The sequence below is a fragment of the Giraffa tippelskirchi genome, chromosome 4, assembly GCF_054371585.1.
Source record: "Giraffa tippelskirchi isolate mGirTip1 chromosome 4, T2T-mGirTip1v1.2.pri, whole genome shotgun sequence".
Classification (NCBI taxonomy): Eukaryota; Metazoa; Chordata; class Mammalia; order Artiodactyla; family Giraffidae; genus Giraffa; species Giraffa tippelskirchi.
The window spans coordinates 209,002,549-209,028,439 of NC_137278.1; the positions used below are offsets into that span (position 1 = coordinate 209,002,549).

The 25,891-nt window shown below is 51.2% G+C and overlaps 1 protein-coding gene and 1 long non-coding RNA gene across 3 annotated transcripts in view; one reads left to right on the top strand and one right to left on the bottom strand.

The window, feature by feature from the left end:
• The first annotated feature begins 3,409 nt into the window (after window positions 1-3,409).
• LOC145546861 (uncharacterized) overlaps window positions 3,410-25,891 on the top strand; it is a 63,282-nt gene continuing 40,800 nt past the window's right edge. The window contains exon 1 of one of the 2 annotated variants that reach the window (XM_081594954.1): window positions 3,410-3,750. The gene's annotated coding sequence lies outside the window, so the exon portion shown is untranslated. Of the gene's footprint in view, window positions 3,751-10,347; window positions 10,412-25,891 lie in introns of those variants that run through there. The other variant, XM_081594953.1, reaches the window with a different exon arrangement.
• LOC145546862 (uncharacterized) lies at window positions 12,162-14,714 on the bottom strand. Its single transcript, XR_014083359.1, has 3 exons — window positions 14,354-14,714; window positions 13,692-14,109; window positions 12,162-13,088 (listed from the first exon to the last, which is right to left on the bottom strand). It is a non-coding gene; the product is annotated as an uncharacterized LOC145546862 (long non-coding RNA).

The window sequence follows — 25,891 nt, forward strand, 5'->3', positions numbered from 1 at the left end:
AGGGATCCCCTCCCCTATCAGGCCTCTTCCCTCCAACCAGCTGGCCTCACAAAGGTGCTGAGGAGGAGACCTGATTGAATGGGTTTCTTTCCCCTCTTCGACTGAGCAGATTCGACAACAGACTGTGGAAATTGAAAATAAGAGCCTGAAACTGTTAAAAAAAAATTTTTTTTTTTTTTTTTTTAACCAAGTCACAAATGGGAAAGATGAGGCAGCAGCAGGTTGAGGACATTTTGTGATGTAGAATTTTTATCACTCGGCACTTGGTGACCATAAATGTTACAATTTATAGTCCTTGGGAGCAGGTAGCAGTAGAAACTATGGGTTCATACCTGTATGTGAAGCTGCACTGGACGGTACTCAGGCTGGTTTCAATTCAGTGTGTGGGCCATTAGTTCTGCTTGGATTCTTCTGCGGGGACTCACAAGGCTCCCATTTAAAAACAAGTCGATGGAGTCAAAGAAAAAAAATTTTAAATGAAGTGCAGGGGGATGGGATGAATCGGGAGATTAGCATTGACTATTACACTATAGGACTATACACTACTGATACTATGTATAAAATAGGTAACTAATGAGAACCAACTGTATAGCACAGGGAACTCAGTGCTCTGTGGTGACCTAGATGGGAAGGAAATCCAAAAAAGAGGGGATATAGGTATACACATAGCTGATTCATTTTGCTGTACAGCAGAAACTAACACAACATTGTAAAGGAACTATTCTCCAATAGAAGCTAAGTTTTAAAAAACGAAATGTGTTTGTATGTCTAATAAAGAAATAAACCGTAGTGTGAGTGGCCAAAGGTGGCTTTTGATTAAAAGGATTAAGAGGGACATGCTTCCTTTCTGTGTGTGTGTGTGTGTGTGTGTGTGTGTGCGTGTGCACGCACACATAGTGTCATCTGTGTTAATTTTATAACAAGAAGGGACAAAATATACTCTTATTAAAACTAGTCAAATTTCACCTGAGCCTTCATGTCAAATGACATAACACAACAGACAATCCAGGGTATTTTTATTGAGTATCTGATATGTGCCAGATATTCTGCCAAACTCTCCCACCATCCTGGCTCCTCAGACACTCCACAGGCGGGAGCTGTCACCCCCGGCACACACTAGCCGAGGCCCTGAGTTGTACGTGTACCCACGTGGCAGAGCTGGGGGCTGAACGTGGATGGTTCCAACTCTCAGAATTGCACTATTTTCCGAAACAATTTTCTGCCTCTTCAAGGTGAACTTTTTCCTACACACAATGATCTTTCATTCAAATATTTTATCTTGTTTAGATAGAATCTGAAATTATTTCTATATACAAAATTTAATAAAACAAATATAAAAATCATCTTTTTTTTTCGCCCTTAACTTTATGACCCTGTTAGCCAACAGGCAAAGTAGGCAAAGCCCAGGACCCAGTGCAAAATGAAAATGCGAGGCCCCTTGTTCAAAAAGGATTACGAATTTTAAAAACAACGAGGTCCTGATAAATCATAATGGAAAAGAATGTAAAAAAAAGAACATATATATATGCGTGTCTATATATACATATATATGTATAACTGAGTCCCTCTGCTGTACAGCAGAAATTGACACAGCATTGTAAATCAACTATACTTAAATTTTTAAAAATTGATTAAAAAATAAATTTAAGACAGGGACAGCAGAGCATAGAAGATAACCATGCAGGCTACATACCCATAAACAATATATTGGCAGTTTTTGGCAAAGCTAAGGTGACATCCCCTTTGGGAACAAGCTGACCACCAGTGATCACATATTTGAAAGCAAATGGGTGGGCTCAAGCTTCAGGAAGCCATGCAGTTATGGGTGCATTTTTCAGTCTTGGAAACGCAAAGTGATTGCAGCTCAGGAGTGGAGTCCCCAGTGAGGATGCCGGGGAAAGAACAGGAAGCTTGTCCTCACTCCCAGAAAGGACCTGGCCTCTGAGCGAGTGGCTTTCGTGTCCATGAGAAATACTTCCTGCAGGATGCACCTCAGCATCTGCACGGAGCTGGATGGAACGTCAGTGCATTGCTGGAGCGTGGAGCTGACCAACTAGGTCTTGGGGAGAAATGCTTGGTCCTGTGAGAACACCGCTTCTGGGGAAGGCTCTTGGGCTTCATTGGTGGGTGGGTTTTTCCCTAGATGAGGCAAACTGCAGGTACTGCAGGGGGTGAACCGGCAGCCTAGGTCCGTAAGCTGACAAATGCCCGAGACTCTGAACACCTGCTTCACACACCGCCCTGGGCAGCCCCAGGCTGACCTGCCCGCCTCAGCCACCTCTGTCAGGTTCTGAAGTTTCCAGATGAATGGGCGGCACCCACCAGGTGGCCCCATGTGCTCTTCCGTGACCTGCTTGTGGACATCCAGGACTGACTCCGCAAAGGGTCACATTTGAGAAGTCACTGGTGGGGGTGGCGGGCAAATACTCACTGCGGGGAGAAGCTCTCTGACACTTGGCGGGAACACCCACTTTCCTGGGATAAGAGACAACATACTCCCCACTCTCCAACCCCAGCCTGTCTCCACAGTCCCCTTGCCCATTTTTCTTTAAACGAACAAGTTACCCCATTCTCCCAGCCTCTCACAGAGCTCTGGAATAGCAGGCTGGGGACTGTTTTCTCTATCAACATGTCTTGCCGGGAAAGACAGACAGACAAACTGGCAAACAGGGCATGAGAATCCCAAGGCCGAGTGACAACGGATGCTCCTATTCCAGGGCTCACATGGCCCTTAACCGGAGTGGGCTTGGCCGCTCAGAAGGTTCCCAAGCGCGGGGACATCGGCTGCCTCCTCTAGCCCCAGACACGTCCCCAGGACCCTGCCAAGCAGAGCCCAAAGGGCAGAGAATGGTGCCAGCAACCAGGGAGCTCCTGAGAAGAAGCCTGAGCTTCCAGGTGAGGGCCAGCCTGTGAACCCTCCTGCCTCGCCCAGGACAGCTACCCAGAGGGCAAAGACTGGGTCCTACACTCACCGCACATGCGGCCGCGGGGCAGGTAGGTGGGCCGGACCCGGACCCTGTATGGATCCCAGGTCCTCTCTGGACACCGGGGTCCCAGCTGTCCCCTTGCTCTCAGACAGAAACACAGGGGACCTGCTTGCAGCGGCTGACCAAGCTAGTGTGCTGGGGGGACAAGGCAGGAGGGAGCCCCTCGGAACCCAGGCTGGCCGCTGCTGCACGGGGGTCAACCACCCTCCAGGAAAATCTGGGGCCCACCTCACTCCCCACCCCCTGCCAAAAATTTGCCCAAGATGCACTGGCGTGGGTTATAAAACACGCAGGTGCCCGAGGAAGGTGCCTCAGCCGTGGCACCAGGGGCCCTGGAAACAGCCCCGCCCTGAGCTGGGGGTGGTTGTTTACCACTTAAGAAAAAAACATCCAGAAACAGCTTCTGGGTGGAATTTCAGGTCCTGGAGATTTCTGAGTAGCCAGGCGTCTCCCCATCGTATTTCTTTCTTTCCTCTCCTCTCCAGGCCTGCGTTCCCTCTTTGTTGCCAAGCTCAGACGACGCTGCTGAAACCCAGCCCAGCGCCCCGCGAAGCCCGGAAACTTCCAGCTCCGCGACTGTGCGCAAAGTTGGGGTCGCGGGACCGGGGTGACAGCGGCGCCGCGGGGCTGGGTGCGGCATGCCCCGGGGCCGGCGGCCTCTCGCGGCCTCGCTTGGCCCGGCCGCGCCCGGACCTCGGACTGCGCGCAAGCCGGACGTGAACTTGACTCCGGCGGGGACCGCGGGGCACCCGGGGATGACCTGGTAAGCGGCGCCCTGCTCTGCCGCCCTCGCCCTCGGCGCCCCCCGCGGCCGCCGGGGTCCGGGGCTGGGCCGGGGTTCGGGGCCGGGGATCGGGCCGGGAGGGGGCGCCTGGGGGGCGGGCGCGGGCGCGGGGGGCGCCGCCGTGACCGTGGCCGCCATGGAGCGCACGGCTGAGCCCGCGGCCCTCCGCCCAGCGAAGCCGCCCGCCCCGGCCTTGCGAACAAAGACTCGGGAAGTTCGGAAGGGAATCTTTCCCGACATTTTCGTCCCCCCGCACCTCGGCCGCTGGGTCTGGGCGGCGGCCATCAGGGCTCTTAAAGGGGACAGAAGCTCGCTCTGGTTTTCTCTGCCCTGCGGTCTTGCACGCCCCCCACCCGCGTTGGCTGGAGTGGAAGGAGGGGGCACCGTGCCGCTCCAGCTTTCAGGTGTTAAGCACCCCCGCAGGCCCGGCCAGCCGGGGGCTGCAAGCGGGTCAGGGCCTGTGGGGTGAGAGACCCCTGCAGCCAGGGGGACGCAGCCCTGGACCCCTGCCCTGTTGACCCCAGCCACTGCCATGCCAGGGGGTCCTGGGGGGCTTCTGATCCTCCCCCCTGCCTGAGCTGCCTCCCTGTGGCCCTCTGGGGTGACCCTCTGGAGCTGGACCCCAGCCGCCACCAGCTGCCCCCTGTGCTCTGCCCCGGAGAGGCTGCTGTGCCAAGGCAGCGTCAGTGCCAAGCGTGGTGGTACGTTTGGGGGACACAACCTAGCAGCGTGGTAAGGGCCTGAGGGGAGGGGGGCGGCCTGGGCCCTGTGGGGCCTTGTCCCTGGGAAGCAGGGCTGGGGACACTGTGTCCCCACTGGCCTCTGCCCACAGGCCTAGGCCCCCTCTGGCCAATTTTTCTGCATCTTCCTCCTCTGTTTGCCTGAGATGAGGCCTCCTGTGAGTGGCCTGATCCCTGGGGGGCACCTACAGTGTGGGTGGTGGCAGAGTGTCCTGGACCCCGTGAGCAGTGCCCTGGCCTCTGAGGCTCTGAGGTTGATTAACCCCCATTTCCCCCTGTCCCAGGCCAGATCCCCCAAACCCCAGCAGGGAATGCCTGGCTAGGCCCGCTTTTGCCCGTGGGCCAGTTCCCAACCTTCCAGAGGCCATGGCTAAGGTCACTTCCATCCCCAGGACACCTGGACCCCAGTGTCCCCTCAACAGAAGGCCATGAATGGAAAAGGCCTGGGCCCACTGGGGGCTGGACCGGTCACCCTCCTTGGCACCCTGGACATTCCAGCAGGGGCCTTGAGTGTACAGTCTACAGGGATCAGGTGGGGTGCAGTGCAAAGTTTGGGGGACAGTGGGAACAGAGAGTCCAGGCCTGCCCTAAGAGGAGGCCTTGCGTCAGCTCTGGTCACTTGCTGCCCAGCGGGTTAAAGCCTAGCATTCCAGAGCTTCTGGCTCTTCGGGGGACGAAATCTAGATTTGTGCACAGGATGCCCAGAATTTGAAACCCCCAAATGCAGGGCAGAGGAAACGCATCCCTGTGGTGAAGCCAGCCCGTGGCCCCCTGGGTTGCAGCCCCTGTGTTCCCGTGAGCTGTTTAGTGTTAAAGCTTGGGACAGGTTTCTTAGAGACCCCAGCCTCAGCCCAAGCTATGGCAAGGAAGTCCTGTAGATCTGGGGTGCAGGGAGGGGGGAGTTTGTGCCTCATTTACTTCTCATCTCGAAGGAATCACCTCCATATACTGAGTCATTCAGGTGGCTGAAGCTGGTTTGTCTCTTTAAGACCTGATCTGATTAATTGAGCTGTTCTGAAGTTAAAATCTTCCTAAACCGAAGTACCCAGTTTACCCTGGCCCCAAATCCTCTGGGCAACCTGCCTGTCCACTCAAGCTGTGCTCCTGGTGCTCTGCAAGTGAGGAAGGAGAGGCAGGATGCAGAAAGTGAACCTGAACTTGAACTTTTTTACATCCCAGGCAATTAAGCTGCTGCTGCTAATGGTTAAGAAAGCCTGGGTTTATTGTTGCAACAAAGGGTCAGCTCTTCTGTGAGGCAGGCCTGCACTCAGACCTTTGTCTTGTGCTGGCTGAATGGCCCTGGGCCAGTCATCTCACCTCTCTGAGCCTCAACTTCCTCACTCATAAAATGGGCTAAATAGCAGTTCTGATTTAGTGGAGTCCTGGGAGAGTTGTGACAGCTGTGTGACTGCTCAGCGTGGCTCCAGCACTCGGAGGCACCCGGTAAATGTAGCTGCTGTTATTTGAGGTGGACTGTGGCTTCCTGCTTCTCTAACACGGCACCTACTTCTGGGGCAGCTTCTCAAATCTTATATCAACTCTCAACTGCTTGCCTCTACCCACTTTTTGTGTTTCTTTTCTTACCCCTAAAGAAACCATCACCGAGCCACTCCCTTGTGTTTATAGCCCTGTGCTGAATGCAGGGGGTCGAGCAGTGAGTCTGATATGGGCCCTGCCTTGGGAAGCCGCAGGGTGCCCTGTGCAATTGTAACACCAGGATGAGCCTCTCTCAGCTAACTTGCTATCCAGAGAAGCTGTTTCCTGCAATGCTCCTGCTGCTGGCTGTGCCGTCTTTGTTGAATGCCCCCAGGAATGAGCCGCTCACTACCTCTCTGGCAATGTTTCTATAGAAGCTGTCAGAGGAAGCCTCCTAGAAGGCTCTTAGGAGCCTTCCCTGGTAGGACCAGAGGGGGACAGGACTGCAACAGTGGTTCTGGGTCTGAGGCATTTGGTTTTCCTGGGGAAAACACACACCTGGAAAGAAGGTCCTAAAAACTTGGCAAGGTGCTGATTTTCAGTCTTCAGGGAAAGCACTGAACATGCTCGATGTATGTTTTTGCAAAACAGAGCCCCGTTTCCTATTTTTGCCAGTAGTATGTGCCACAAGGAGAAGCAGGAGCGAAGGGGTCACGGAGTGGGAAATCAGACAAGTGGGGGACAGACAGCGGCTGCTGTGTGCGGGAGACTGGAGCGCGAGGGCCAGGTCTGGAGACCCAGGGCTCCTCGCTGAGACTGGCTACATTGGTGCAGTGAAAGTGAAAGTGTTAGTCGCTAGGTCATGTCCGACTCTTTGCCACCCCGTGGACTGGAGCCTGCCAGGCTCCTCTGTCCATGGGATTCTCCAGGCAGGAATACTGGAGTGGGTTGCCATTCTCTTCTCCAGGGGACCTTCCTGACCCAGGGATTGAACCTGGGTCTCCTGCATTGCAGGCAGATTCTTTACCTCCCGAGCCACCAGGGAAGCCCAACATCAGTACAAAACCCAGTGCAAAATTAAAATTTAAAAGTATTAAGAGTTTCAGGACGGTGACAGCAGAGCGTTAAAGCAAGTGCGGGACCTTCGGAATGCAGGGCCTTGCTGAGTGCGGGGCCCTGTGTGGCAGAGGCCGCAGACCGCCCCCTGCCCCCCCCCGAAAGCTGGCCTGGCTCCCTGCACGTGTTCCTGCCGCGTGCCGAGGGCCGGGGAGGACCTGCCGGCAGCTCTATTGAAGGAGCATGACTCTTCTCCTGCAATGATTTTTTTTTTTCCATCACTGATGTTACATGCTAATTTTAGAACATTTTGAATCCTCATAAAAGAAGAAAAGAAGTCTTCAATCACCTGTGAAACCACCCTCAGAAATAGCCAGTGGGAACACTTCATCTGTCTTCTATAAAACATAATTTTAAGCAGAATGAGCATCCTAGCATCTGATTATATGTATCATTTTGTCTTTTGCTTGTTTCACTAAATATTTTATCACAACTCATTCCCCAAGTCAGAAGATACTTTTCTGCAGGTTGATTTTAAATGACTGTTTAATATTCCATTGATGAAGCTCCTTATGGGCTCAGTCACTCGGTTGTGTCCGACCCTTTGTGAGCCCATGGACTGTAGCCCGCCAGGCTCCTCTGTCCATGGGATTTCCCAGGCATGAATACTGGAGTGGGTTGCCATTTCTACTCCAGGGGATCTTCCCGACCCAGGGATCAAACCCACATCTCCTGTGTCTTCTGCGATGGCAGAGGGATTCTTTACCACTGAGCCCCTGGGGAAGCCCCAAAGCTCTTTAACTAACCCCTTATTATTGGACACTTTGGTTATTCCCAATTATTTCCGGTTTTGCATGTTGTTTGGGGAATGTCTGTGTGCGTGTTAGGGCTTATTTCCTAAGGGATCAGAGGCTGTTGGGAGAGACTTTCAGGTTCCAGAAGCCTTTGGAAGTTGTCTGAAATCCCACCTTGGCCAGGGGCTCAGCCCCTAGAACCTGCACAGCAACAGTATTGAGAGGACGGCCTGCTGGGCCTCTCTTGACTTTTAGAGAGAAACTCAGTCCTCCCCGGAGCTGACTTGACCAGGCAGTTGTGAGGACACACAGCACTGGCTGCTACGTCCACGGCTGCCCCATGAGGGGCTGTAACTGGCCCGCCTTTACAGACGAGGCCAGAGGCACTGGCCCGGGGCCCTCCTGCCTGCCTGTGCTGAGAAGGCCACGTCTATGGTTATGAAGCAGGAAGCGGTCCCTCTCCCCAGCAGACTCCCGGGAGGATCTGGGGGTCCAGGCTGTCTAGAACACCGAGGCTGTCAGGCTGGGGGCGGAGTGAGACAAGGTTTAGCCAGGTGCCCACTCATGGGTGACGCGCAGTAAGTGGTGACCGGGAGGAGGAGGAGGGGGAACTGGAAGGTGAGCTTACAGCCCCTCGGGCGAGGAGGGCTCTCAGGGCAACTGGCCACCCGCCCGAAGGCTTCTGAGCGCAGGGATGAGATCTGCTGACCCCAGCCCAGTGCTGCCCGGTGCCGCAGAGCTCCCCGCGTGCAGTGAATGGGCTGCATCCCCAAGGTCTCCTTTGGAGGCATCTGGGCATGCTGGGGGCAGGGTGGGGCGTCAGGTTCCTGGTGCTGCTGTGACAAAGTCCACTGATCTGATGGCTCAAGCGGTCAGAGGTTATGGAGGCTGGAAGTCTGCAGTGTCTCACGGGCCTCAAATCAGGTGGGGGCAGGACTGCCTTCTTCTGGAGGCTCTGGAGGAGAATCTGTGTCCTGGACTCTTCCAGCTTCTAGAGGTGCCCACATTCCTTGGCTCGTGGCCCCTTCCTTCACCTTCAGAGAGAGTGGCGTGTTGCTTTCTCTGATCGTAGCTGGGAAGGAGTCTGTCATCAGCTCGTCCCCACCTGGATAACCCAGCTGCTCTCCCAGCTCCAGGCCTTTAACTTCATCACTTGCAGAGTGTATTCAGACTTCTGGATTTGTTCCTGGGCTGAGGAGCTTCCTTCCCGAGGCTGCCCCAGCTCCAGGCTCTGTTCACCTCAAGGGCAGAGGGTCTGGGGACTCTGGCAGCTTCTGTGCCAATTTGGGAGCTACCTTTCCTCTTCCTCAGCCCTGTGGGGCAGGCACAGTGGGCACTGCTATCATCCCCATTTTACAGATGGGCAAACGGAGGCCCAGACAGGCCACATAACTTGCCCAAATCCATACAGCTAGCAAGGGGCAGGGCTGAACCTTGGTGATGGCTGGACCTTAAACCCAGGGCTCCAGGGGGCCCACCACCTGCTTCCAGGAATGTGGTCTTTCTCAGCTCTCAGACATAGTTCTCAATTCTTTCCAGAAGGGTGGTGAGGCTTCCCGCCCCATTCTCAGAACAGGCCACTGCGGAAGGGGACAGAAGGGCCTTGGGGCAGCCCTGGGCAGGGGGCTCATATGAGTGTGGAGGGATCTGGGGGGGTTCACGGTGGGCAGGGCCTCATTGCAGCCTGCATGTCGGTAGGGAGGATCAGGGTGTCGATGGCAAAGGACAAGTGGTCCCAGAGCTCTCCACAGGCCAGTGCCCTGATGGGGGTTTTAGGGCATCTCTCCCCACCACTGGCACAGAGCCAAGCTGCTCGGAAGGAGAAAATGGGGAAGAGGATGTTCCCCGGGCCGCCTTTGAAGCTGGGGCGGCTTGAAGGCAGCCAAGGGCGTGCCCCCACCCCAGGTCGGGACCCCTTCCCGCCGCCTGCTGCAGCCGCCTCCGCACCGGGCCTGGCCTGGCATGGGAGGAGTTAAGCCGCCACGGGCACCTTGGCACGTCGTGCCGCCCAGAACGTCCGGCTCCCCACCCCCACTGCTTTTCTTCCCTTTTTGCCTTTTTTCCTTCTTAATTAATCATACGCTGCTGCCCAATTTAAATATGGAAATGCCCAGTCCAGGCAAAGCAATTATTCCTCCGGCCAGGCGGGCTCTCCGGGCGGGCCCTGGGCTGCGGGGAGCATGGTGGCATCGCCCCCTTTCTGGTGTGTGTGAAATTACGTGCACAAAAGGCGTCTCCTCATCTGAGTGTGTGAACTAAATAAATAAATAAGGGCTTTTGTTTGTTTGCCGGCTCCTGCACATGACTGTTTTGACTAAACCGCCCGTGTTGTCTGTGCCTTTATGGGACTCGGGAGACAGGGGCCCGGGGGCTGGGGGCCGGGGATGGGGGGCGGCCGGCGGGCATCTGGGCCTCTCTGTCCCCTGGCACCACCGCACCCCCGCCTCTCCCCACACACACACCCTCACAGGAAAGTTCCCCAGCCCGGGCCGGGCTCCCAGGCAGCTTGGCACCGTGCCAGGCTCGCCGCCGAGCGTGGGCAGCCGGGTGGGGTGAGCAGCAGCAGCGCTGAGGACGTGGCTGGGCACCCTGGGCGCCAGCAGGACCCGAAGCCTGGAGGCCGGGGTCCAGAAGGTGAGGGACCCCCGGGTGGGCACAGGGTGGCCCACCAGCGGGCCGCGGGTGGCGCAGCCAGCCCAGAGCAGGCCCGGGGTGGGCGGAGGGGAGGCAGGCAGAGGACGCGGCCACAAAGCCGGGCAGTGCCAGGCATCGCTGCCTCCCTCCAGCCCGCCCGTCCTGCCGGCCCAGCTCCGCGGGGAGGCCGCGCATGCACGGGGCCGGCCAGTCGCTGCAGACCGCGCTGTGGCCGCTCTGGCCGGAGGAAGGCCCAGCGAGGCGGGGCCCCAGGGCTGTCAAGGAGAAAAACATCCCAAGGCCTGCAAATTGCTGCTCTCAGCTTTTTTTTTTTTTCCTCCTTCTGCTTGAGAGAGAGAGAGAGGAAAAAAAAAAAGCAGCGCTTCCTCTGGAGGCGGATGCAAAAAGGATGCAGAATTTTAACCATCTCCTGCACCGCCTTCCCCTGCAGCGTGGCCCAGGCCCTGCACGGTGGCACCAGAGGAGGGGTGGGTGGCGAGAGCTTCGAATGCCTCCTTCTGAGAGGTGCTGAGAAGCCCAGCCTCCTTACCCCGGCTCCAGAGGCTGGGCCCCACACGGGGGTGTGAGGACTGGAGGGCGTGGGTGCCCAGAGCTGGCTGGTGGTGGCCTGCTGGACACCCTGCCAATCACCCCTTGTATCACCAGCACATATTTGGTGGTCTCATCTCTTGGTGGGGAATGTGGCACCCAGGGCACCCCATCGGGGACCCCAGCACTCAGCTGGGTGGGAATGGGGGGTCTTGGTTCTCGCCGACTTGGGGCCTTCAGTCATGCTGCGATCCTGGGCCTTACTCATGATCAATATTTATGTTTTAAAAATAATGTAGAAAGGTTTTTGGTGTCTAGTGGGGACTTCACAAGCCATTCATCCAGGGCAGGACTTAAGGCAGGAATTCTAGAGTGAGGAGGGTGATCTGGTCACTGGAGGGGTGGCAGGGAAGTCCCAAATGCAGGAAGAGAGGCCAGCTCACCTCTCTGGGTGAGGGCACCGTTCAGTGAGTGGTCAGGGGTGCTCGGAGTGATGGTCCAGGCAAGCATGGTGCCCAGGGTTCAGAAATATGTTTTAATTTTAATCAGAAGGGAAAAAAATGGCTATAGCAATAATGAACACATAATGATGAATTCAACATGGGTTATATTCTTCTTGACACCAATGCAGTCATAAAATATAATTTTTAATATTTACGGAGGAAGGAGCCATGAAAGCAAAAGTGCTTGAGTCCAGCAAAGTCGTGATAGGATCTTGGGCGAGTCCGGTCTGTCCCAGAGCAAAGGGTCAGATGTCCAGCTCCAGGGGGGCCTTTGGGTGCCCTGTGAACCGGGTCTCTCTGAATGCCAGCTGGGACAGTTGACACTGTCTGCAGTGGAGAGTCAGGGCCCTTGAGCATGCATGTGCGTGTTCCTGTGCACACTTATATGCTTTACAAAGGAGTCCCAGACACCCGAGTGTGCAAGACCCAGTCCTTGAGTCAGTGAACACAGGCTGGTCAGGTGTGGCCGTGAGGGCCTGGGTTCCTGGCCGCTGGGCGAACGGTTGTCACTGGGTGGGGAGAGACAGTGGTGTCCCCATTGTCTGCCCAGGAGGAAGCGGGCTGCAGACGAGGCCCGTTCCCAGACCCAGGTACCCACAGCCCATTGCAGCTCTGTCCGGTAGAAACATCACATGAGCTGCCAAGGCAGCCACATTTGTAAATTTAACATGTTCCACATTTTTACAAAAGTAAAAATAGACAGGTGGAATCCACTTTAATAATACGACTTCTTTAATATACATCCGAAATAGTATATTTCAATGTGTAATTAATACGAAATTATTAAAGAGATACTTTCCCTTCCCTGCCTGCCCCCTCCCCGCCCCCGCCGGTTTTGTATTAAGTCTTTGAAATCCAGAGTGTATTTTGCACATACATCTTCGTTCCGAGGGACTCTCCGCAGTTCAAAGGTTCAGGAGCCGCGTGTCGGGAAGGGCCGTGGCACTGGGCAGGGCAAGTTTAGCGGTCCCTAGGGCTTCCCTCCCCCAGAGTGGGGGAGACTGGTTTTTCTGCTTCTTTTTTTTTTTTTCGCTGATATCCCTTCTTGACCAGGGGAAAGGACGCTGCCCCTGGCTCGCCATGCCCCCAGCAGCCCTGAGAGCTGAAAGAACGGGTGTCAAGGCTGCAAGTTTCCAGGACGAGGAAGGTTCCTCGGCCGCGCTCCCAGACGCCAGGGGGATGGTACAAAGGGCTGGCTTCAGGGCACAATAGTGGGCGGTTAGTCACAGTGCCGGGCAGCGGGCAGGCAGACAGAGCTCCCTGTGTCTGCGCCTGTTCGGGCTGGGCCCTGCGGCCCGGGTTCCCCTGCCCGTGGCCTTTTGTTTGCACCCTTCCCTACTCGCTGCTTAACCCCCTGCTGCCCGCTGCCTACCTGGCCACCTGGCCGGGATAGCATTCCCAGGTCCTGGTTTCCATCAGCCACCCTGGCCAGAGGCAAGCTTTCCCCTCGAAGTCGGGCTCAGGCCTGCTTGATTTCGTTGGCATCTCCGGGGACAGAGGCGTCAGGACAGCTCTGTCGCCATCAGCGTGCCCAGGGGCATTTGTGTAGCTCCGTGACTGGGTCCCTGTGACTTAAAGATCCCACTAGCATTTGAGAGTATTCGCCACGCAGGGAATGTGAGTTTCTGGAAACAATGAAAAGCCAAAACTGTGAAAAATTAAGGAGTGGCCCTGAAGCTGGTGCCTGCACTGCATGTTTTAAAGTGAACAGACTGATATAAATATTTTAATCCTGCGCACAGATAGATGGATAAGATAAAATAAATTAGTCATGTCCCAGCCTTGTCTGGGGATTGAAAACAGGACTTCTGTCAGCATTTGCTATTTAGCAGTTACAATTAAAATCTCCCCTTGTAGATTGCAATCCTAGCATCTCAGAAATGCAATTAGCTGTTTGTTGTGATTTGACAGTTAAATTATTAACATGTGGAGAAGGTAACTGCCCCCCCACCAAAAGGTATAAAACACAGTTAACAGTCTCCCCCTTCTCTCTTTAATTTAAAAATGATCTGTGCAGAGATTCTGCATGTTGGCTTCTCTTTGTGAAATTAAAGTGGCATGTGTTTTTATTTCAGAAGGCAGAGATGGTTTGCTGTGCCCTGGGTAACAAGGGGAAGTAAAAGAAAAGGTCCTGTGAAAATGTGCCCATCTCCTGACAGCTTAAAAAGCCAAGAGCCAGACGGTTTTTTTTTTGGAGGAAATAGATGTCTCCAATGTATTCACCTTACCTGTTGGTGACATTTTGTAATTATTCATTGTATCACTTAATCCGTATCTAAAATTGAGGATGGCTTTGGAATATCACAAGCTTGGACCTGTTTGGCCCCTGCGATGTTGGTGACTCTCTCTTAAAAATCACTGAACGTTGCCTCTGGGCCCAGCCGGCTCTTGGGACGGAGCATACGGTCTGTGTGCATCCCACTTCTGCTTTCAGATCATACGTGATGGGAGACGTATGGTCAGTTCACACCCTTTCGTTCTGATGTATTTTAAACCAGTTGAGATGATTTTCACACAGTGGTATAGCTTACTTGCATTCTGAGGGCCACTGGATTTTCAAGCTGGAGTACAATTTTTTTTCAAAATCCAAATTTAGAAATTGCCTTTTAGAGTAGAAAACAGCATGCTGGTTTGCCTTTTAACTCCCTTTGAAAGAAAGACACCAAAGATCAAATGTATTTGATTCGTGGATTTGTTCCCATCCGTTGTTATCTAGGGGCTGGAAATGGCCCACTTTGACAAAGTACGATAGGAAAAGGTGTGTTCCCACGCAGGCAGAGAGTTCTTCGGGGTGAACTCGAGCCCCAGAGGGGCCACAGACGTGTTTTTCCTTCTCAGGAGTGGGGCGTTCAGCTATAGTGTCATCATGTGAAAACAAGACAGCCCCTACCTTTCTGAGACGCTGTCACACCTCTGCCAGGCCACTTCGCTGCAACACACCTCTCGAGATAATTGGATCCTGTGCAAATACCATTGTTTTCGAGCAAACCCAATACAATCTTCATTCATTGCAGTTCCGCCCGGCCATAGGCACCACCTCCAGTAATGAGAAAAAATAATGGAAAAAAACGGGAAACACACTGGATCCTTGGGAAAAATATCTCCCCTGCAGGAAGGTGCTAAGATGGAGGCCCGGAAGCTGCCAGAGGGACGGTGGGGTGGAGGCGGTGGGGGGGCGACTCAGAGCCTCCATTCAAATCTTGTGGCTCTTAACTGGGCTCCTCCACCCCTGAGTTTCCCAGACTGAAGAGGAGGAAGAAACTGTCCTTCCCTGCTCACTTTCAAGGGTTGTTGCAAGAATTAATCACACGGCAGCCAATATTTGCATAGCAAGGCTGCACGGTTTCATTTTCTGTTTGAAAGCGTTTCTCTAAAGGGTAAAGTGCTAGAGACACGTGACCCATCGTTATCATCTTAAAAACTTTCCTGGCAATAATATATGGTTCTTATTGTTTATGTTCAAACCCTGAGTAGTAATAATCATTTATCTTAGTCTTAAGATGGATTCTGTCTATTTGACTAATAATAGTTGTATCAGTAATAGGATCCTTTTCTATTATGAAAGCAATATATGCTCACTGTAGAAAGTCTGGAAGATGCAGAAAAAGGTACGACAGGGAGAAATCGTTCAGCACCCACGAAAGCTCTGGTCACATGTCCACAAATTTCCTTCGAGCCTGTCTTCTCTGCCTCGTCATAGCATCCACTTTCTGATGACTCCACGGCACTTTTGGGCTGGGGCCACCTGGACTCTTTGTGTTTCTCTTTTCCGGTGGCATCGCCCAGCTCCAGGCCGCCTCCTTCACGCAGGTCCTGGTGTTTGGGGAGAAGACCTCGGCTCTGTGGTCCCCGGGCCCCTTCCCCTGCCCTCCTGGGAGCCGTGTCAGCAGAAGGCCAGGCCGCCAGCGAGGCCCCAGGGCAGAGCCCAGCCTCTCCCAGGGCCTCGGGGACAAGGGGCAAGTGGCAGAAAACACAGCTTCCCACAGTGCCCACACCGTGGCGATGGCCAGCAGCTCGGCCGGGCCTCCTGCGTGCTGATCAGGGCTGGGTCGTGGGAGGACAGCAGGCACCCTGCGGCAGTAGGTGCTGAAACGTGGGCCTGAGGTTTGAATTCTCCCAAAGGAAGCCCCTGGGGCCATAGCACTCTCAGACGTGCAAAATTTCGACAGAGCTGTGGAGAGAATGTTTCCAAGGTGTTCGTTCAGCTCTCTGGTCCTGACTTAAACTCACCAAGTGGATGGCGGTCAGTGCCAAGTGACTCGGTGGGCACGCAGAGGCCAGAGCTTTCATGCAAGGGCACAGTTCCCAGATGCTGTGTTGCAATCAGGCATGTGCCTCGGCTGGTCCCACAAACCCATCAGGCAAAAGTTCCACAGTTACTAGGCCTCTGGAGGGGGAAACAAACTAATTTCCATATCACTATCTGGAGTAACTGTGATCTGAAGTGAATTCTAGAATTTGTGAGTTCATTGCTGCTACCATGAGGTCTACGAAGCTCTGTCTTGACCCCCTTAGATAACGCTGTGTCTTCAACGTCAGATTAACAATGGATCATTAAGAGATTTGTTAACAACCCACATTGCAGACAAACTTCACAAGCAAGGTCATTGGTCATAGTGTTAGTTACGGTACAGAAATACTAGCAAGAACTGAAGTTTGTAATAATAATAGGGAGTTCTGGGGTGAATTATCACTTAACAGTATAATGGAATATTAATTATGTCACTGTTAAAATACTGTTGACAAAGAGTTTGTCAGCGCGTAGGGACGTATGGGAGCCAATATTTCCCAAACAGTAAATATGTATGTAAATTATGTGTTAATATTGTATGCATGTGTTCACTGTTGGGAAGGAAATGAAATTGAATATTATTTTCTAGATAATGGCATATAGGTGAATTTTCCTTTTTCCCTGTATTTTAGACTTGGATTATTTATACTTATTACTTAAATTATCTCTAAAATGTCTATTTTCATATTTTACTTTTAAATTACTTATGCTTTAGATTAGGCTGTGCCTTCTCTAAACATGTGGTATTTTTATAAGCAAGGAAAAATCATTTTTAAAGTCTTGTGAGTAGAAGTATAGACAAATGGCATATTTTCCTTCAATAGTTGTGGATAGATGGCATGTAGCAGAAATATTCGTTAGGTCAACAAATATGTATAGTCAGTAAATAGTATTCGTTCTCTTATAAAAGATTTGTATGTTGATATCTTATTAATCAAACCCTACATGAGTTTCCTAGTCAAACATATATACTTGAACAGCTAGGGCATAAAAATGTCAACTAGGATTTTGTTTGAACTTAAGGGGAAGTATTTTTGTCCCCATAAACAACAGCATCAAGAAATGGGGGAAGGTGTTCTTACTCTTCTTGGATGTTTGGTCCAGTGACCCCCCCCCCACCCCCCACCATGGTTAGACTCGGCTTGGTTTTGAGTTTGTGCTATTTGCTCCTACTGCTTGTTTTTTAAGGGCAATTAAAAAGATCCTGCAAGTTCGTATCTGGAGAACATAGATCTTGAATTCAGCATGCCAGATGATACACTGTGGTCTTTGGGTGGAAATCTTAGGGGTTTATTTATACACTCATGTGCTTTCTTTTACAAGAAAGAAAGGAAACATAATTTTTCCCCCAGCCTGTACTTCCCAGGACTTCTCTACCCCAACATATTATTTTTAAAATGTATGTTATTCTGCAGCCTTCAGTCACCTGCTGCTGGGCAGTGCATCTCTGTGTCCAGACAAGAGGCGCGCGTTTTCTTTTTTAACCCTAACGCTGCAGGATGGTGTGACCTGAAAAACGCTGTCCCTGTTTGCATCTAAAAACATCAGCCTTCAAGCAAGTGCCATTTGCCGTCCAGTAAAATGAATTAAATGAATTCCCCGGACCAGCAGTGTTGGAAAGGGTCGGGAAATCAATGACTCCTTGCCCGAGGTTGGTTTACAATGCCCGGTGGAGGGTGCGTGGGTGGGGGGCGGTTCCCAGAGTGACCCCCGCCCGGGCCGCCACGGGGCGCAGGTGAGCCGGGTCCCGGGGCCCTCGGGCAGCCGCCCGCGCGCGCTGACCCGCGGCCTCCGTGTCCCCGCCGGTTGCGCGGGTCGGGGACCCGGAGAAGGGCTGGCGGGGAAGCGCCCGGCTGGGAGGTCCCGCAGCCTCCGGGGCGCGACCCTCTAATCCGCTTTAGTCACTATATTGTGCGCTTTGCTCGGGCAAAGTAAACAAGGCGGGCCCACCGGGCAGCGGCCGCCGGCCCGCGACTCCCTGACCCTGGGGTCGCGCCCTTTGTTCGCCGTCAATGGGGGCCGCCCCGCCGCCCGCCCGCGGCTAATTGGGGCGCGTGCCGCCGCCGCGACCCCGGCCCCGCCTCGGACTTGGACTCGGACAGGCCCTCCGACCCCCGAGCTGGGGACCCCGGCGCGCATCCGTTCCCGGCGGGCGCTCGGACCCCGGAGCCCGGACCCGGATCCCTACTCGGACCCTGATCCCTGCCTGCCGGACCCGCCCCAGACTGACTCCAGGACCCCCAGCCACGTGGACCCGGCCGCCGCCCCGCTCCCCACCCGAGGCGGACCCCAGGCCCCAGATCTGGAGCCACCTGCCCGGCCCTGGCCCTGCCTGGAGGAGGCGCACGAGGCCGCCCAGCCTCCAGGGCCGTGCGGACCCGGTCGAGTCCCTGGACCCACCCGGAGGAGAATAGCCCCAGCCCCGCCGCCAGCCCAGGTCGCCGGTGCGCCGGTTCGACGACGGACCCCAGGCGGCCGCCGCCCGGTGCAGGCCGGCGCCCGGCTGGAGGCGCCTCTGCAGGGCCCTTAGGGACCGCGAGCCGCCGGCGGAGGTGCGGAGGAGGGTGTGCGGTGCCAAGTTTTCCTTTCTCCCCACCTCGGTTTCTGTGGGCACCCTGCCGTCGGAAAAGCAGAGGCGCTCCAGGAGTGCCTGGTCCAGAGTCCTCGGCGGGGACACAGGGACCTTCCAACGCTTCTGCTCTGCGATGCGGCCCCCACCCCTCCCAGCCCTGCCTTTTCCTCCAAACCACTACCTTACAGCGTCCCCGGGATAGGTCCAGGTGGGGCCCGCAGGCAGGACATGCTGAAGGCAGTTGAAGCTACACTCAGCCTTGAGCATTGTCCTCTGCGTTCTTTGTTTTCTCCTCCAGTGCTGGATGAGGTTATAATTTTTATCCCAAGCAGCTTTTGAGACTTAGCACCTTGTAACCTTTTTAAAAAATTTTTAAACGTTTTGTCTTTTTTTTTTTTTTTTTAAAGCCCGTTGTCTTGTAATTAAGTGCAAAAAAGGAAGCGAGAAAAAAAGGAGTCTTGGAAGACTTTGCCTTTGAAAATGAACAGGGCGGCGGCTTCAAGTTCTTGGCCAAGCCAGACCCTCTGGGCCTGGGCCTCATTGTGTTTTGTGGGTTTTGTTCACCTGGCTTTGCTGAGGAGACTTTATAAAATGCTGAGTTTGTTTCTGAGCTGGTCGTTTGTGGGAGGCAATGTTCTGAGATGGAAATTGGCTTTTGGGGAAGACATGCTGTCCTGAGGGTGATCTGGTGGGGTCAATGTGTACCAGGAGCCCCAGAAGGAGGCAGGTGCGTCGGGAAGTTTCTCCCCGTGGAGCAGGTCTCTGCTGGAGAGGGCAACAGCATGGCGACGGGCCCTGCTAGCATCACCTTCAGTTAGTCCAACCATTTCCCAAATAACCCGGTTCCCTCCTTCTTTACCCCTTCCTTGATGTCCTGGCCCCTCCCCAACTGCGGCAGCATCCCTGTGCTTTCCGTTTCTGAGGGGCAGGAACTGTCTGATGGGAACGCGTGTGTCCCTGCAGACCGCTGGCGTCTGGGCACGGGACCTTGGCCGCCCCTCTAGAAGGAAGCTGCCCCCGGAGCCTCTCCACGGGGAGCCTGTCACTAGGGATGCTCGCTCTGAGGTTCTCCCAGGCCGTCCTTGTCACCCGTTTGGCCTTTTACATTGAGACTACGGGCAGGGACGTGCCAGAGTCACAGAGGGCTGAAAGCCAGGGAAGGCTCTGGTGGGGGCGCGGAGCTTTCCCGGCTGCGTGGCGGGGGAGTCCCTGGTTGCGGGGTGTTGGCACCCCAACAGAAGGGACGGTGGACAGGGGGCACTCTGACCCCTCGGCTCAGGCGAGGCGGCTTTGTTCCGAGGACTCTGGCAGGCCCAGCTCGGGTGCGATTTTACACCAGGAGGTTGGTTGGTCCAGCCCAGCTTTGAGGGTGATACACCTGATGGGGAAGGGTGGCCGCCACAGATGACCAGAGCTGGTTGTGGGGGCGGGAGATCGCCCAAGCTGGCCAGCTCAAGGCAGTCCTGGGACCCAGGTTTCAATGGAGCTCTGTTTTTCCTGGGAACTGTTCTTACTTATATATATATAAAAAAGCCTGAGTGTGCATGAGTGCGAAGGGGTGGCGGTGATGTTTTCCGTTAAAAGAAAAAGAAAAAATAACAAAGCAATGTGCGTGGCCTCTGCGATGTTGGGCCAGAGTCACTGTTCCAGCTACTTGGGCCTCAGTTTCTCTCATCTTTAAGGAGGTTTGACCATTCTTGTTCCGTCTGCCACTCGGGTTGTGAGGATCACCTGGGACGGGGCTCGGAACTCGCTGTGTAAGTGACGAGACGCTTGCTACACACTCACACAAGATGCTATCCCTGCTACCTTAGCAAGAATCTTCATTGCGAGTCGTTGCTTTCTGAAAATGTTTCGTGGTACCTGGCACTGACTAAATGCTTGGGGTGCTTTTGTTGATTCGAACTGTATCAAAAACCCTGTGCAGTGATATGAGCCAGGTGTGGGCCTAGTGTGGGGAGAGTCTGGACAAGATATGAAGCATCCTGGTGCCCACAAGGCCTTTGATCCTGCTAGCAAGATGGCACCCAATTTGGAGGATTGGACTTGATGCTTTGGAGACCCTCCTCCTCCCGGCGTGTTTACCGAGAGCCCGGGCATGTTCATCGCAGGGTCCACGGCTCTGTCTGCAGCCTCACCCAGCCTGGCTTGGGTAGTGATCTTTGAGGCCTGAACCCTAGCCTGACCTCCTCTCCTGAGGGATCAGGCTTACCCGGCTTCAGAGATACAGGCCGGAGAACATGCCCCGGCCCCGGGCCCTAGCGGCGCTGCCGAAGCTGGCCTGGCCACTTTGGTCCTGACTATGCCGAATGAGGTCAGCTTGGTTTCCCATTCACAAAACACAATTTTTTTTTTTTTTTTTAATTTCAGGGAAAGTTCTTCTATAGCTGAGGTTGGTCCTTCATGCCTACAGCAGGTTATGTTTTCCCTGGCTTTTGGTGTTTGCACATGTGTCGTGATAGAAGGAGTGATCCCCAAAAGAACACAGGTAGGGCCTGCCCTTCATCTGGGCTCGGCGCTGGCCACCAGGACCTCCGGGGAGCCCCCAAGCCGTAAGAGCCGCAAAACCTATGTCCCTACACACACACGTACACGTGGACACACACGCATACATGGCCGTCCACGCGCACGCACGCACATGCACACATCCCATATTATCTTCATGCTGCCAACGCTTTAATGTTCTAATATTCAAGTTTGAGGCACCAACAGGCTGTCTTGAAAGGCTCGTTCAGCCTGTCTGCCTTGGAGCTATTTTATTTATAAGTCTTCTCGTCACGTCAAAGACCTCTGTGTTTCTCGCAGGCTGTATTCGGGTGGTTGAGTGTTTTGGCTTTTGGCTACAGCTGGTTAATTTTTCCGAATCTGTAGATCCAGGTGTGTGCTGAGAAGTTTTTTCCCAGCGCAAGAAGTTTCCCGGTGAACCTTGGGGTCCTCCTAGAAATTTCCGCGTCCTGTGTGTGTGTGAGAGAGTGCCAATTTCAGAGAAGTTGTGAGGGAGAGGAGGAGGTGGCCGTGCCCGCGTCCACTGCCTCCCCTCAGACCCCGAGTCTGGGATGGACTTTGGAAGCAGAATCTTGTGGCTTGTTTAGAATACAGAGCTGAAAAACGGGTGAATGGCTGAAACGTTAGCAACTACATTGACGGTAGTTGAAAATCCCTCTCTCTGAACATCATTGGAAGCCAAGCACAGCCGTGAAAATGCTTGTCCACATCTCTGGTTATTTTCAAATACATCTAAAAAATATGTGTTCATCATGTAAAAATTATTTAGACCCTTATTTTCAAGTCTAATGTCATCCACTGTCTGATTGCTTACATGACCTCTTTCTTTTGGTTAAAAAAAAATGAACTTCATGTTTCTTTAAAATTAGGAATTACACCAAAAGTTGCTCTATAAATAGCAAGAAACAAAACAGAACAAAAGCATTGGCTTTGTTTTTTCGTATTTTGCAGCCATTAAATATTACCTTGTCTGGCACTGATAAATTTAGGTGAGACATTTTTTCGCTTTTTATAGAAAGGACATATATGAAAAATCCAACCTTAACCTTATCTTTCTGTTAAACTGATCTAAAGACTAATATTTATACATAGTCAGGAAAATGAAACTGTTATTTTGCATAAGGCGAAGTAGTTATATTGTGTGAAATCATGTTAGAGTTTTTAAAAAATAAAATGGTAGTATTTCAATAAGTAAGACCAGTGTGGTCAAATTTGAAACAATTTGTAATTGACACTCCCATTCCCTACAAAGTCCTTTCTGTATGGATTCATTTTGCAGGAAGTATAGGTGTTGTTGCAGTCATTTTAAAAATGTAATCTGTGAAATCTGTATTTAAAAAACAAGTTCCTGCTATGCCTTGCAATTTAGCAGTGAACCATCTGAATTCTAAGTCAGGGTTTTTTCCTTTCTTTTTTTCTTTATTCTAGAGGGGTTATAATTTATCTAGCTCACTGAAGGACTAAGAAATGATATTAAAATTCCCATTTTGTCTGTGGGGAAGAAAAGAAATTCCATACTGATCTTCATTAGCATTTCAGCATTGTTTAAACTAAAAAAAGAAAATAAACATTTGACAGTTTTAAAAATTGCTTTCAATTCTTAATTGCTAAATTCTGCTTAGATATAATTTTAAAAGAATAATGATTAATAATGACTATCAGACTCCTATAAAGGATTGATAAGATATAAAAAATACTTCCAAAAAATCGATACTTCTCAACCATGAAGGGAAGGCATTCCTTGAAAACTGAGGGAATGAAATTCTTTTCAGATTTTCTGATGTCTTTTAGTTCTTGTGGAAATTAGTACCTCCTTCTACCAGAAACTGCTACAGTTCAAATTCTAATATATCTTTAATTGCTAAAAAAAAAAAATTTGCTATGAGCCACACAATAAATCCTTTAGAAAAATGTTAATTTCCCAATTTATGATGATTCCATTTTAGAAATTGCAGAATTGAGCAACCTAAATACATAAATTCATCACCCACATCTTTTTGAAAGGTAATTTTGATGTTTTAAAAAATTTAGTCTGTGCTATGCTTTTTCTCATTCCTTATATGAAGCCAGGAATATAGCTTTGGCATTTGATACATGCATATATAACCAGGGATACTGGCCCATCTTCTTTAATTCGTATTTTCTGATTTGTGCTTCTTACTATTTTGGAATGGAAAATATGCATTGTAATTCCTCATTGGTAAGGGGAAATTTCTCATACTAACACATATGTATTATATACAGTATATTCACATGTTTGTATCCATGATTGAACACACATTTATTTTAGACTTCTAGTTTGTTGGATGCTCTCTTTTTAATGGAAAAATATTAACTCCTTAAAGAATGCCCTCAGGGTTAATAGACTTTTTTTGATATACACGCACAGGTAACATTATGGAATGTGAACGTGTAGACTTCCAAAGGGTGTTTAATACGCTTAAACGGCCACTCACACACGGCTCCAAGCAGACAGGTGACCGCATGGTGTGGCGCTCCACCCGCCGGTCACCTCGTCACTCTCAGAGCGGGCACACTGAGTCCGTTCTTTGTATGTGTGTACATTTTTTTTAAAGAAAGGAAACATAGAAATGCCCTGCCAGCCTTTTTGTGGGGACGAGGGTCGGCTACTGATGCAGAACCCTGCCTGTGCTTTGCTCCTCAGATGTGCTTGTCCCATGGCCAGAGTTTCCTTTCTATTGTTCGTTAACTCAAAAACCAAGTAACCTAAAGCAAAAGGTTCTGAAAAATGCTTCCATACGTTTGGAAGGAAAGAATCCTTTCTATGGATACTTGCTCACTTTTCCTTAACCACCCTGAGACCGTAGAAACTGTTTTACTCACCTGAAGGCTTCTGTCCCCTCTCTGTAAGAAAAAAAAAAAAAAAAAGCTTACCCAAGGTAAATTGATGCTAATAGGTTTGTGGATAAATAATTGAGAGTTAAAATGAAGGCTTCAGAAAGCAAGGGTACAAGTTATTATGAAATAGACGGATCAAAATGGAATCTCAAACCTACAAACTACTTGGTGAGAAAGGCAAAAGGAAAAAATAAAATCTTAAGCCTGGACTGCTTTTCCGCATGGTACCCAAAGCTCTTCAGAGGCTGCTCAAAAGGACACTTGGTCTGGGATGACTGAAAGGGTGGCATCTTACCCACGAGCTGCCACAAACTCGCCACCTCTGGTTTACTGGGCTAGTTTTTAAAGCATCAGAGTGTTGGGGTGGTCAAGTCGAATGTCTAAAACCCAAGTGAACATGAAAGTTTTCACTCACACTCCATCCTGCTTGCTTTAATTAGATTAAATGCATCTGTTTACCAAGTCCTTGTAATGCTTTGGACACTGAAAACTTTAAACTATTAAACGTCGCTAGGTTAAGAACAGGGAAGCTAAACTCAAGTGACCCGGCCTTGTGAGGCTGGACTGTGGCCGAAGGCTGTGCTGGAGCACAGCAGGAAGTGGCCGGCCGCATTCCCATTAGGCAAATCTTGGGAGAAATCAGGAAAAAATAACTGTATAAGGCTGATACTATAAACATCCTGGTATACCGAGAGCCTTCCTATGACTTATTTTTCAAATATCCAACCACGGGCATGGTGCGACCCACAGGCAGAGACCAAATTCTTCCTCCAAGAAAGCTGTTCATCAGAATATTCGTCCAACAAAGTCAATTTCCACGTTTCCTTTTTGCTAATGTGAGCGCACTTTAAAAATTTATTTACTTTGAATAATACAATATGAGAGCGAGTTGGAAAAAGACTTTACAAACCTGAAACCTGAAAAATACCCAACAGAACAACCTGAGTGCTATTATTTTCCTTACATAAAGCAGAATTTGATTTCTGAATTTGCAACCAAATTATATGTAAATCCTTGCCAAGTATAGAGAGGATAAAAAAGTGTGTGTTCTTGAATATTATTCTGACTCACCCAATTTCTTGTTTTACCAAATAAAAATTGGGAGGAGGAAAAAGGCATTAAATTAACTTATTACTGTGTGTGAGAGCAAGAAAAAAAAATCAGCTAATAAAAAGGTTAGCAAGCCAGTACGATTATACAGTGATTTCAGGTGAAAATTACAAAGCTAATATCTTGGCATTTAGTCATTGCCTTCATAATGATACAGTTGTCAAATCGGTATTTGTGCCAATGGAACAAGAGTTGTAAGTGGCATAATGGAAGATAATCTTTTTCTTTGTGGCTTTTTAAATTCAGTGTTTTAATCCACCCATTTAATCACACAACATATATCACATTAGTTATAATATTTATAGTGTTTAAGAAAGTGATTATAAATAGATTATAGTGTGGTTGTTGAATGTGTTGGTTGTAGTATTTGTCTGTGTGTGTGTGTGTGTGAATTTATCTCAAAGGTATGAAGCCTTTCTAGAGTTTGCACTTGGGAATGGTTTTCCGTGAGAAGAGTAACCAGATATTTATTTTCAAAATCTCCATTTGGTCCTTACCAAGCTTGCTCATTATTTTGGAAAAACAAAGATTTGGTATTAAAAGGGCCCGGTGCTTTTAGTGTTTAGATCTCTGTATCCAGCCTGGTCTCTGAGGCATTTCTGTTGTTCTAGAGTCCCCAAAGTTGCTAAACCACAAAATGTCTTTAATATGTTTTTTACAAAGTAGTTGAACCATACAGTAAAGATGGGGAAGGGGGGAATTTATAATGGCAGTTCGTGGTTGGGTTCTTCCTTGGTGTGGCCAGAGCAGGAGGGGGTGACGGCAGGGTCTGTGTGGCTTGGGGGGACCGCCCTGCAATACTCATCTCGTGGGAATGCGTCCTCTTACCCCATATGTCCTGGTCAGGGCTGGGAACTGTCACAGTGGAGAAAATTATAAAGGACTGCGCTAAGGCAAGATTGGTTTTTCCTGCCGTCTTGCTGGAACGTGGCTATGGCTGCTGAGAGTCCTTTTCTGAGGAAGGGGAGCACAGAATTCCTGGGCTTCCCAAGGGGACCCCAGAGCCGTGGAAGCTGGGAAGGGTCACCCTGGACCTTCCTTGGGGCAGGAGCGAGACCCACCCCATTGTGGAACCACCCCAGCTTGGGCCG